We start from the raw sequence: 12,253 nt of genomic DNA, 5'->3' as shown, positions 1-12,253 counted from the left end.
GGGGCGGCCGGCGGGAGCGGCGGCTGTGCGCCCGGCGCCCCGCGCCCGGCCCGGTGCCCGCCGCCCCGCTCCCTCCCGGCCGGCCGGCGCTCCTCCTCCCGGGCCGCGGCGTGCGGATGGCGAGGCGGTCTAGCGCCCGGCCCGCGGGTTCTGCCTCTCGTCTCAGCCCAGCGGCAGCGGGATCACCTCGGCGCTGTCCCCGTCGCGGCCGGCTCCGCGGGATGCCGGCGGGTGCATGTGTCCGCGGGCGGCGGGACCGCGGCTCTCCGGCTGCCGCCGCTGCTGACGTGCCGAGGTCAGGCAGCGAAATACGCCCCGAGTCATCCTTCCTCCCCCATCGCTGCGCGCTCCCCACCCGCCGCGGAGTCGTCCTCGCCACCTTCCCCAATTACACCCCGCGGCTGCCGGCCCCCCGATCGCGGCAGCTCCCTCTTCCCGCTTTCGCCAGTACCGCGGCTACGCCGTCCCTCTTCTCCTCCTCCTCGCTGTGTTCTGGGTCTTTCCTCGAGGATCTCATCCAAAAAGAGGAGGCGGGAGGGATTCCCTGGTGGAAGCGTTAAGATTCATAGCGGCGCTCTCCCTTGCCCGACCCGTTACAGAAATAGCTGCTGAAAGGAGGAGGCAAAGCCGGGCTCTGGCAGATTAAACGGGCCGATAGGAAACAGCTGGCTTGCAAGTTGGATCTCGCAGTGTACATTTAAAGGAAGAAATCCGGCTAATCTGCTGTAATGCGTTTACAGTACATCTGCTGAATAAAATACACCTGCCGCAGCCGTGCCACAGCTTTCCATCTGGAGTCAAAGCAGCTCCAGTCCAAACACGGAGGGCTGATTGTGAAACAGAAACCGCGTTTGTTCTTTTCAGAAGAGTATTTAATAATTGCCAGGCAATATTCAAATGAATTACAGTTTAATGAAAAGCAGACCCTGGTGCAGGCAGTTCAAGGAGCTAAACCACTATTTTAGCAAGCTGCTTCATTCCAGACTTTCCGTAATCTGCTACTCATTTTTAATTAGTAAATTGCATTAAAAACCATGATCCTGCCATCCTGCCAGAGACTGAGCCTGAACTGTGTTGACATGTGATTCTGATTTAGCTTCTGAGCAGGAGGTTTTTACACCTTCATCATTTATCTGCAGCACTTGGTGTTCCTTTGAACGTCTAGGCAGGGGAAATGTAGCTGATGAGATTAAGAAAGGGACGAGTAAACCCGATCGGAACCAAGAGTTAAAAAAAAGCCACTGGGGCACAGAGAAAAGCTTCTCACTGTCTCATATTAGAACTATCAGCTTTAATTCTTTTATTGAGTATGAAAATAATTCCTAGGTTATTGCTGCTGGATTCCAAATCTTTGTAATGACAGGCAGTTCATAAGTAGGGAGTGAAAAAATATGCCCAGCAGTGTTAAATTTGACACCACCAGGCTTCCCAGTGATTTGTCACGTCATTGTCTTACATTCACAGAATGATCACAGGTTTTGAAAAATCAAATAGTAATACTATAAAGAATTACATCTGAATTCATTAGCCCAGGATCTTAAAATTGTCTCACTTGTCCTTTAACGCACACTAATGGGAAAGATTCCTTAGGCCTCTTTCCCAAGCCTCCCTCCCAAAAATGAGTTTTCAGGAAAAAAACATGGACTCATGTTTGGTTTTCATCTACTCATGATGGTTTGGGAGAGGAAAAGAACAGACCCAAGAATTGTTCAAACAGGCTTTAAGGCCATATCCTTTTGAATTACTTTTCAGCAATTTCTATCTGTCATAATGAAAATTTTCTGAAGAATTAACAATTGATTTTGCTGATGTTAATTAAAACCAGTAAACAGAATTTTTTTTTTTTTTACAATAATATGCAAAGTCTTTGCATTTTTAAACTATTGTGAAACTATCAGAACAAATAAACTAAATTGGTTTAAACCTGATTACACATTCAGTCAGTTTTGGGTACGTCTTTGTGGTATACACGAGAACACGACTTTGGAGTCATTTAGCTTCTGCTGTACTTTACGCAATTGGGATGCCTTTACAGTAGAGTTTGACTTCCTCTCTTCTGGTAATTTTTGTTGCCTAACATCTTCTTATCATAAACTTGTGTAATACTCTTGCTTTTTGGCTTTTTCAGGCCTCTTCTTTTCCCCCACAACCTTGGTAACATTTTACAGAAAAAAACCACCCCAACAAACTCCTTTCTTCACTAGTGATTGTAGGCAACATTGTTCAAGTAACGAGTTCAAAATACAGATTCCCCAAAGTTAGTAAACCAAAGACTGGCATAAAAAAAGAGAAAATCCTATGATAAGAAAAAAACCAAACACCACAACATAATAAGCTTTAGTCTAGCCAGGTCAAGGCAACACGAGATGCAGCTGAGCACCCATATAAACTGATAGACATGACGAGAACACAGTTCAGAAATTTCAGTTGAGTTCAGCTCTTGTCATCATCGGGTAAAACCTGATGGTTCTTTGGCCTGGCAAGAGAATGGGGATACTCTAGGGGCATGTGGATAGCGGAGAAAAGGGTAGAAAAAGACTTGATACAAATGCATGCCCACCTGTAAATAACTTCACAGGTGATCCTTGTGGAGTAGAGTGGAAGAAAGCCATTTACAGGCTTTTAAAAAATCAGAATTAAATGGTACTTAAATCATCAGAACGTCAACTCACCAGTTCATTCTGGAGGTGCTCACATTTTCACCTGCAATTTCCCCCAGACACCTCAAGTTCTGGCACACGCAGGGGTACCTCAGCCTTGTCTCTGTGGAGCAGTGCCACTACGTAAATAAACTCCACCAGGAGCCACAACAAAGGTATTTCTCACTTTTTTTTCTCTCGAACATTCCCAGCCCATCTCACTGAACGTACCATAGGAAGGATGCTGCTGCTTTCTTTTGACTCTCCTGCTCACTTGCCAAGGGTGAAGCTATGGAGACTCTTACCCACATCTTTCACTTCGGAGTGTGTCCTTATTACTAGGCTGATCTTCCTCATCTAATCAATTTCAGACAGACATAGTAAATGAAAGTTTTGAGCACTGACATTTAACAAACATACACACAAACAAACATTCCCTCAAATAGCATGCAGCCTTGTGCCTCCTTCTGTGATGTGGCATCTGTGGTACGAGTTCGAAATGGGAAGCATCAGACACTGTTTGTAAAGGGAAGTTCTTTTCGTTTTGCCTACTGTAAATATTTGCACACAGCAAATGCTTAAATCGTTAGAAGCGAGCAGGCACTACCACACATACAGAAACTAAGGCTTAATATATGCAGTGGTAGGCATCCACCCACCACCCCTTCTCTATCTTAATTTAGTTCACAAAATTTTGAACATGCAAGTTTAAAAGTCTAATCTGTCTGTTCGTTTATAGTGCTATATTAAGAACATTATCCAAGGTCCTTTTCTAAATAATACTGTCAATAACAAAGCCCATAAAGAAATCATTAGTACTGACCTAGCTAGCCTCCTTAAAGAAATACCTATTATCTTTTCACTGGAAAATGGTATTCTTATGATAAGATAATTTTGAAGGTGTCAGCAGGAGTAGAGCCGTCATAATGTAAATTCTAGAGCTATACAGTGTTGCTCTATCATAGGATAAGAAAAGCAGAAAGTCTTACATTACAACTGGTGTTGACAGACTTAGGAAATGGCACTCGGCCATCATTTTCATTCCTACAGATTCCTCCCCCTTTGCAGGTTTAAATAGCATGGTCATAGGATAAAAGTTTGTCCTAGTAACTTTTTGTCGGCCCATCTCTGCATCTTCCAGCTGACATCAAAAATTTTAGAGAAAGTCTATGTCTGTCACATGTCCTCTTGTTCTGCCGATGTAGCACTGAGTGACCCTGACGTTTCTGCCGTGCCAAACTGCATTTAAAATCCATCTGATGCCTGAGAATTTCCAACTAACCGAACAGAGATGTTTCATCCCCGCTTTTTTAAGATTTAAATGATTTGCAAAGTAGAAGGCAAAACTGATGCAGGGAATGAACTGGGAGCTTTCTTCAGCTGCATTTATCAGTTGTCTTGACTCCAGGTAATCTAGGAGAAAGCAGATGCCGGCGCTGGGGAGCATTAGGCAGAACTACGATGGAACCATTAACAGGGAGGAGTGTCTGAGTGCTGGGGCTTATCCAAAGTAGCCACTGTCACATGTCCACTTCAACTTTCCAGAACAGGTTTATTTTTAGCACTGAGAATTGTAGGAAGATAAAATGGATGTAAAGGCGAAGTGCATCACGATTACATCAGCTTTTGAGATGAAGTTGTGACTCAGTATGTGGACTGAAAAGGTCAGCTTCTACTCTCATTTATATCCGTGCAGCTCTTCTGAAGCTGATGAAGTATGTAGGTGTTACACCAGAATATCACCCGAGTTTAATGATCTTATATGACTACATGAATCTGACAACGGTATTTATCCTGACAGTTTGTAAGCCCTGCATGAGACACTTGTTCTGCATGCTTACACTTTAAAAATACCTTCCCACACCGTTTCACAGTACTGATTAACTCCAACTTCATTTATTTCCCAGAGAAAATACCTTAGTCTCATCTCTGAGAAGTGCCAGATCAGAATTAGGTAATATGCCGAAGGTATATATAAAAAAATTAAGTATTCCATTAAAGAACAATAGTATCAAACATTATCTTCACCTCACCAGGGTATGCAGTCTTTATCTATTAAGATGCAAGTTGTGTGATTCATGGAGTTGTATCAAGGACATTTGATGTGAAACAAAGATCAGTGAATAATTTCCAAAGGGCTGTGGGGTTTTTTTTTTTTGCTTTGGTTTGGTATTTTTTTTAATATCAGGATTCAAATGAAGATACGCTATTAACAAGAAAATAGAGTTGTAAGAGTTTAACTCAGTTCATGACCTTGTGAATCTGCCTTACTATATGCTGAAGCTCACACACAATTATTAGTTAAGCATTAACCAACTCTGTTGACTCTAAGTGATTGGCTTAAGACTTCTGGAGAGAGTGTGAGCTAAAAAAAGCCTCAATTAAGACTACAATGGAAAAGAAAAAAAATCAAACATATGTCTAATTTTGTGGAGAAGATGATAAAGAACATTTAAAGTGTTTTTCATATATAAATAGTTTTGCTGTTTTTAAAAGAGTTGAATATTTTTAACATGGATTAAGTAACAGCTAGCAGGACTAGGACTCTTTCAATCCTAGAACTTTTAACATAGATTTTAATGAAAATATTGGAATAAATGCACTTCAGGATGTTCCCAAACCCCATTTTCTGTTAAGAGTGCTTGTGACTCAATGTCTTTTTAGATTTATTTCTTTACTAATAAACATGTGCATAAATGTACTTATTAGTAGTTTTCTGGCATCAGTTTGTTAATTGTGTTCATTTTCAGGTATCTCAACATCAGAGCTGAAGAATTAATACATTCTCGAGGCATAGTTTCAGTAAAATAGGTGATATGTATTCTATGTATCTAAATACTTGTTTATTCATTTAAAAAAATGGAAGGATGACATTGCTTCATTTCTTCACCCAATACTCAGGTGAAATGACCTCTAGAGAACACAAGAGCTGAGTGTTTGAGTTAAACAACAGCTCCAAGCAGTTTGTTTTGTCTCCTAATACAAATTTTCCTGGGAATTGCTTAGGGAAATCTAGAAGCCTTTTAGAACACTCATTTGCATAGAAGGTATGGTACAGTTCTTGAAGAAGCATGTCTTTAAATAGAGCAGCACATCAGCTTGAGGTGCAGAGAATGAGCTGTTGCACTGGAGGTTAGAACAGGGCCACCATTTTTCCGGCAGAAAACTGTATTTTTCAAGCGACGGTACCTCTGTATCGGAGAAGGGAATGCCACCTACTGAACGGTGAACACAATCAGCACCTACGCCGCCAACAGCACAGGGCTGCTGCTGTCAGGATTACTGTCTTCTGCATTCCTACACTCTTCCTGAAGAACAAAAAGTTAAACATTTCAATCTGAATTGTCAGTAATTTTTTGCACCTGTTTGATATTTTGTTGCAAGTCAAGAGGGAAAGTGATAACCTATTAAAAGTTATAAAGATCTATTAAAAATAGGTCATTACAGCTGGTGCTATGAACTATACGCATGTTTTATCTCTTTCAGTACTCTGAATATCTGAAAATACGACTGTCAGGAGTAAAGCTCTATCTTGGTTGCTAATTTCCAGGAAACAGTGTTTTTTTTTGTGCAGTAACTTGTCTCAGCTGCTATTCAATTATGGCGCTACAGTTTCACAAGTGCATATCATTCTCTCAGAACAGAAATACCCTCTAACATAAAATTTTCTTCCCTTCTTTGTACTCTTCTCCCCATGGTAATATATTTTCTAATCCTGTTTTTCATATTTAGATATAAAATACAAGCTCTGCAAAAGAAGCATGCTTCACAAATAGCCCCATCCATCCATACGTGTTTCAGTCTTGTTTTCCACTAAATAGAAAATTCAAATATATGCATGTGTGAAACTAGTAACGTTTTCCATAGTCTAGAAGGAGAGAAGATAGCCTCTCCCATCCAGACAACTGAAAATACTGCTGCTTCAGTGAGAAAACTTAAAAATGAACTGCATTACCAATTAACAGTAAGTAAAGCCGAACACGTTCATTACAGTAATTGTAAGTTGCAGCCATTGCAGACAGGTAGTGAATTCTTTGGGACTAGAGGAAAAAAAGAAAGCTTAAAAGTTGCAGGGAAAACTATAAACTTTATTTCCACGTTTTCCAGTGTTTCATGCCAGATAAGATTTTTGCTGAGGTTTTTGAAACTGTCCAGTCAGGCAGATTAGAGGTTTTACTACAACCTGGCACAAGATAATATTTCTAAGAACCAAGTTTGCAGGTTATTGCTACAAGACCTATAGCAAAAGACCAGAAAAGCTGCTAACTAAAGGCCTAGAACATAAAGAAAGGAACACACAACACTTAAGCCATTGTGAGCTTAATGAAGTTATGTGCCCTTGAATACACTGGGTTCCTCTAGCACAGGAAACAGCAGCTTCTTGTTTACGTGTAAATTCTGTCAAGCATAAAGCCATTCCTGGTCAAGGAAAGGAAATAAACTTAAGGCCCAGATCAGCTAGAAGTGCTTCCTGTATTCAAGGTGCCAAAACAAAAAAAGTGAAAAGGGAATCATTGACAACAATGTAAAAATACAATGATGGAACACCTGAAAGTTAAATCAATGTTTTTCCCTTTTGTTTTAGGTGCAAACTTCCAAAGGATTGATTCCAGAGGACTCACTGTCAAATCCCTGTTGTGGTTTAGCCAGGCCAGCAACTAAAGGTCACACAGCCACTTGCTCACCCCCTCCCACCCCTGGGGAATGAGGAAGAAAATTAAAGGGGAAAAGGGAAGGAGATTCATGGGTTAAGAGCAATTTAATAATAACAATGTTATATGAATATATAAATGTATAATAATAATATATATGAACAAGTGATGCACAGTGTAATTGCCCACCACCCAGTGACCAAGGACTGTCCCATCCTGGCAAACGATCCCAAAACAGATAAGTCCTGACACTACAATCCCAGACAAGTGAGACTCCGAGAGTGACAGTCCTCAGAAGAGCAAAGGCCCTTCTTTCCAGCCAACCCTCATTTATGTATCATTGCACGATATGGAATACTCCATTGGTGAATTTGGCCCTCAATCTTAAGTCTAAGTTCAAATCATAAGGGGAGTTGCAGACCTTTTGTCCCAGCTACGCTCCCCTCCAGCCTGTTGTGCTCCTGCACACTGGCAAAAACATGGCAAAACATGAGGTCTCAGTAGCAACTACAAACATCAGTGCACTATCAACGCTCTTCTCATAGTGAATCCCAGTTAAAGACTAAAACCAAAACACAGAGCTCTTCTAGCTGCTAAGGAAATATTAATGATCCCAGCTAAAAGCAGGACAATCCTGCAGCCAGAAGTATCTGCCCGTTTTAAATTCCATTGTTTTGACAGAAAACAATCAGCTTGCCAGCATGCAGCTTGTTTTAAGCAAAGGAAATTCAGGAACTAAACACAAACTGGCCAGGGGTACTTTCACTACTAGCAGAAGAAATAAGTGAATTCTCAGCAACAGCAAATAAGAAAATAGTTCAAAAATACATAAGGCTTCTCTAAACAGCCATCATCATCATCTCAATCTGTTCTCCACCAAGAGCTAAAAGTTTGTCCTGCCTTTTAGACTGTGTTTGTGAAAGTTTCACGAGGATCAGTCTGTCAAAAGTATCTGTCTTTTGTCCATGGGTAAATCTGTTCTGAATAATGAAAACCCTGAAATAAAAGCCTAAACTAAGCAGAATCATCCCTACAATAGGAATGGGGCTATTATTGCTAAAAGGATAGTCAGCATCTTATACATTTGACTCTTTCATAATTTTAAATGCTGTGAACAGGAATTTGAGTTCTAGATACCTATAACGTACTCCCCTCTGGAAATACCTTCCATATTTTGCTGTCTCTAGGGCTGAACCCTGCCTTGTGCAAGCACTTACCTCAGAGTATGATGGGACTGAAAACAGCAACCGCTACACGTCAGAGGATGTGTCATTGTGACTATAGCTCATGTAAGAGTACAGATGAATTGCTCATTCACCTCTTTGGACTTATATACCCAAGATATACATTATATACACAGGTAACATAAGAAAGCAGAATTTTATAACCCTCAACTAACGGAAAATAGTTGGATCATTACTAAGCATGGGAACTGTGCAGGAAGAAGAGGGACAAAGTATACTCCAAATCTACTATCTAGCTATTTTTTCCCCCACCAATATTCATAGTGGCAAAAATTATTTTCTCAGTTATATAAAATATATTGCAAAATAACATAAGCTGTTAGAGAGGACTCATTTTCTAGGAGGATACTTTGAAAACTAATCATTGTAATGCAGTTGAATTTCTACTTGATGTTAACTGTGACTCTGGAGACCTTGAAAATTACAGGAGGGGCAGATGGTAAGGCAGAGGAAGAATGCAAAGTAATCCTTTTGTCCTGAGAGTGTTGAAGAAAGGCATCTGCCAGTGAGACGGAACTGTAGAGGTATTCCACTGTGCATATGACATAATTAAAGATTAAATTTTGCATGCACTGCCGAGAGGTTTGAGATGGAGCACCACTAGTGCAGCCAGCCTGGATGCCGCTGGTCAGAAGAATCCAGTCCTGCCTGTATGCATCAGACTCTGCACAAAAGTCTATGTGTAGGTTCACTTACAGCAGAGAACCTCTTGAATGGATTTGTTTCGGGTTTATGAAATGTAGCATCCTGACATTCTGACTACATTTGTGTTGTGAGTTTAAACTTCCTAGGATTCATTAAGAATTAGGACCACACAGGAAAACTTTTGCCCCCTCTGGAGATCAAGGACTGACATTGTAAGACAGTTTTAGTTCACGAAATCTCTACCAATTCAAAAGACACGTAGCTTTCAAAAAGGTACCATGTTAACGAGCAACGGGTGGTACTTTGCCAATTGGCACTGAATACCCCACCCATGCCTCTGTGAGCAGGAGATCACAGCCATTAAAACAGAAGGCAAAAACTGATTGAAGTTAACTTTATTCCAAAATATGTATAATTTACAAGACTAATTAAGTGCTTCATTTGTGAACAAAATGTTTCAATACTTGTGAATAACTTACTAGTAGCTTTGTGTAACACTTCAGTTTCCAACAGAGGGAAATATGAAACAGTATTTTGGCACAAGGTTTTCTCTGCATGCATTAATATACTTAAAAGTTTCACAATTACTAGGACAACATTCCTTCTTTGGGATTGTCACTTGTAAAATAAGCCTAAGAAATGAATGCTTGCTTTTATCTGCTCATTGCAAGTTTACTGGCTTAAACAGCAAGAATTAAACATGGACATCCTTTGAAAACTAAATTTGTCTACTAGATCAAAATCCCAGCAGTGATGAGCAGAAAAATATTTTAAGAACATTTCTCAGCCTTATTAACTCACACATGCTTTGGGAAAGACTCACCCGTGAGATTTATTACTCATCCATTCCAAATAGTTACAAGTTTAAATTAGATCATAATCAGGTGTTGACTTCTGTAAGCTGAAAAAAATATGGCTATCTTTCATATCTAGCTTTATCATAGATGCACTTGCAAGTAACTGTAGACAGAAGTATTGCCAATCTAGCTCTGCATGCAAGCGCCTGAAGCACACATGTAAAGCAGTAGTTGTTGTGAAACGTACAGTTTACATCATCACAGTCATCTGTTATACTCCACTGCTAGTTGTGTTGAAGATACTGCTGTAAAGCCAGTATATGAAAGAGAATCTGAAGTAAAGGACTTGTGTTATTTAACTCAGCAGTTCCTTCAGGAGTTTCCACTACGTCCAGCTGTCCGATTACATTTTCGGTGAAGCGGAAGAGTCATGTGCATGAATACAAACACACCCTCAACCTGACTGCAAGGCAATGCAGAGTTCAACGATGTAGCTCCTTGATTCTGTTCATTGCATAGCAATGGCATTTTAAACAAGAAAATTCAGTCGTGCTCTGAGCAGCAAATCCTTCTAGCACACATTTAAATTCACATCAACTGTTAAAAAAACAACAACAAAAGAAACAGAAGATGCATGTTTGCACCGTGCATTGAAACTTGCTACCATTAAACAACCCTATAGTGTTCATACAAAGTTATCAGTGGAAGTCTGCTCACAGTAGGCCTGTTCCTCTAGGAACACAAGCGTAGCAGCACCCGAAACCAAACATGAATGAAAAACCTTGCACAGCCCAGAACGTTACCATTTTGGTGTGAATGCATTTGTAACAGTAAATTGTTCATTAAGATCATGTTTAAAAAACCAACACATCAGAAATAGATTAAAGCAAAGGAAGCTGTACAACCTTAATGATAAAGCAAGGACATTTGGTTCACCTCTTGAGTTGTCATTTCAGTAACATTCTTTTGCAAGTTGAGCACCCTATGCTGATTCAATATGTGTTAGTCCTATTGACTTACCCTATAGTTAAAAGGCTATAAAAAAAAAAAAAATCGTAACACCCTAAGATCCCAATCCTGCCAACACTTAGATCTCTACCCAGCCTCACAAAAAACTCAATTCAAATCTGACTAAGCACATCAGCATATGTTGGCAGGATAAGGATTTAAAACAGTGGAAGGCAGTCAGCTTTCTTTGTTCTGTTGCCTCTACACAATCAAGGTACACATGACTAACAGGGAAATTCATAGAAGAAACGCCTATGTGTGCCTTGGAATAAAAATTTGTAAGAGTGTTAGTTACATTAAGTTACAAACACTGATTGAATTGTTCAAAACTAGATGAGGTCTCACAAGGCTTGTTTTACAGCTGTTTAATTTACAGCTGCAAGTATATATATTCTTTTTAAGATTTCAAATCCTTTGGAAGTGAAAATTTTCTAGACACAAGCACCTTTGCATAGCTAAGAACACATAGCGTTGGTCAACTCTGACTTCAAACTACCTATTTCCCGAGGCTGACATGAAGAGCTGGGGGAGGATTGCCTCCCCACCCAAAGCAGAGAGAAGTATTTACAAGCATATTAGCAGAGATAGATGCCAATAAAACCCGAAGTAGAAGAAACAAACACCCAATGTCATACAAACTTTTAGCGTCGTGACAAACATGGAAGGCAACAAGACAGACCCCTCATTTTTCAGCTGTTTTGTGTTTATGTTCTCCTAGAACGCGTGTCCTAAATTTGCTGTGTTTCATTTATCTTTTTATATACTACAGAAACGCACTAAAGAAAGGTGAAACTACAAAACTACTAATTCAATTTTAGAGTAGCGTTACAGGCATCCAGATCAAGATCCAGCAATTGTCGCGTAACAGAATTAAGCAGGAAATGCAAAGAGTGAGTAGAAGCAACATCAGCGTCACTTCCAGATAAAAGTTTGCACTAAGAGCCTACAGAGAATCTGATGTTACTTTTTGTATAGCAGTTCAAATGTCAGTAGAGGGTACAAAAGAGAATAAGCAAAGTAATAAGTCATGGCTAACCAATACTTACAATAGAGATAGTGCCTTGAAAAATCAAAGCAGAGACAAACTGTAGAAAAAAGGAGATAAGTATCATTTTAGTACTATCAAGAAATAGCTCCGACTGAAGATTATTTTTAAAACAACGGCCAAAATAGAAAATTAGCCATTTTAAAGAACTCAGAATCATAGAATCGTTTAGGTTAGAAGAGACCTTGAAGATCATCAAGTCTGACCATTAACCCAGCACTGC

Source organism: Tauraco erythrolophus, chromosome 15 (genome assembly GCF_009769465.1).
Source record: "Tauraco erythrolophus isolate bTauEry1 chromosome 15, bTauEry1.pri, whole genome shotgun sequence".
In the NCBI taxonomy this organism is placed as follows: Eukaryota; Metazoa; Chordata; class Aves; order Musophagiformes; family Musophagidae; genus Tauraco; species Tauraco erythrolophus.
The sequence above is the reverse complement of the archived record's forward strand: the minus strand, read 5'-3'. Positions refer to the sequence as shown.